Below are 2,083 nucleotides of genomic sequence, written 5' to 3'. Positions count from 1 at the left end.
CATGGACACTTTAACTATGTTAATTCTTCCAATCCATGACATGGAATATTTTTCCATCTTTTTTTGTCTTCTTCAAAGTCTTTCAAGAGTGATTTGTAGTTTCTAGAATATAGATCCTTTACGTCTCTGGTTAAGTTAATTCCAAGGTAACGCATAGTTTTCGGTGCTATTGTAAATGGGATGGATTCCCTAATTTCTCTTTCTTCAGGCTCATTGTTCATATATAGAAATGTAACTGATTTCTGAGCGTTGATTTTGTATCCCGCCACATTACTGAATTGCTCTATAACTTCTAGTAGTTTGGGAGTGAATTCTTTTGGGTTTTCCATTTAGAGTATCATGTCATCTGCGAAGAAAGACAGTTTGACTTCTTCTTTGCCGATTTGGATACATTTTATCCCTTTTTGTTGTCTGATTGCTGTTGCAAGGACTTCTAGTACTATGTTGAATAACAATGGTGAGAGTGAGCATCCTTGTTGTGTTCCTGATCTTAAGGGAAAGGCTTCCAGCTTTTCCCCATTGAGAATGATGTTTTCTGTAGGCTTTTCATAGATGGTTTTTATGAGATTGAGAAATGTAACCTCTGTCCCTACACTCTGAAGTGTCTGAATCAGGAAAGGATGCTGTATTTTGTCAAATGCTTTTTCTGCATCAATTGAGGGGATCGTTTGATTTTTGGCATTTTTCCTTCTGGATAAAATCTAAGACACTGATCGATTTGCAATTGTTGAACCACGCTTGCAACCCAAGTGAAGAATCCCACTTGGTCATGATGGATAATCCTTTTAATGTACTGTTGGATTCTATTAGCCAGGATCTTGTTGAGAATTTTGGCTGTCCATATTCATTAGGGAAATCAGTCTGTAATCCTCCTTTTTGATGGGGTCTTTGCCTGGTTTGGGGATCAAGGTAATATTGGCCTCATAGAATGAGTTTGGTAGCTTTCCTTCTGTTTCTATTTTTTTGAAATAGCTTTAGGAGAATAGGTATTATTTCTTCTTTAAATGTTTGGTAGAACTCCCCGGGAAAACCATCCAGTCCTGGCATTTTGTTTTTTGGAAGGTTTTTTATCAGTGTTTCAACCTCTTCATAACTAATTGGTCTGTTTAAAAAAATCAATTTCTTCCTTTTTCAGTCTTGGTAGTTTGTAGGTTTCCAGGAAGGCCTCCATCTCTTCCAGATTGCTTAATTTATTGGTATAAAGCTGTTGATAAAAGTTTCTAATAATCCATCCAATTTCTTTGGTGTTGGTTGTGACCTCTCCCTTTTCATTCATAATTTTATTAATTTGGGTCCTTTCTCATTGTTTTGGATAAGCCTTGCCAGTGGTTTCTCAATTTTATTTACTCTTTCAAAGAACCAGCTTCTAGTTCTGTTGTTCTGCTCTATTGTGCTCCTGGTTTCTAATTTATTGATCTCTGCTCTAATCTTGATCAACTGCTTTCTTGTGCGTGGATTAGGCCTGTTCCTCTGTTGCTGTTTCAGCTTCCTGAGGTGAGAATATAAAAACTGCATTTTAGATTTTTCTATTCTTTTGAGTGAGGCTTGGATGGCTATGTATTTCCCCCTTAGGACTGCCTTTGCAGTATCCCATAGGTTTTGGACNCTTTGCAGTTTCCCACAGGTTTTGGAGCATTGTGTTTTCATTCCTGTTGGTCTCCGTAAATTGTTTAAATTGATTTTTGATTTCCTGTTTTATTGAATTATTTGAGCAGGATGGTTATTAGTCCCCAAAGGTTTGAGTTTCTTCCAAATTTTTCCTTGTGATTGAGTTCCAATTTAAGAGTGTTGTGGTCTGAGAATATACAGGGAATAATATAAGTCTTTTTATATCGATTGAGACCTTTTTTGTGATCCAGAGCATGGTCTATTCTTGAGAATGTTCCATGGGCATTAGTATAGAATGAGTATTCTTTGTTTCTGGGGTGTAGTGTTATATATATATATATATATATATATATATATATATATATATATATATACATATATGAGGGCCAACTCGTTGAGTATGGCATTCAAAGCTCTTGGTTGTTTGTTGATTTCCTGCTTAGGTGCTCTGTCTATTGCTGATAGTGGAGTGTTG

Source organism: Ailuropoda melanoleuca, unplaced genomic scaffold, assembly GCF_002007445.2.
Source record: "Ailuropoda melanoleuca isolate Jingjing unplaced genomic scaffold, ASM200744v2 unplaced-scaffold7480, whole genome shotgun sequence".
Classification (NCBI taxonomy): domain Eukaryota; kingdom Metazoa; phylum Chordata; class Mammalia; order Carnivora; family Ursidae; genus Ailuropoda; species Ailuropoda melanoleuca.
Note: the sequence above shows the minus strand (reverse complement) of the source record.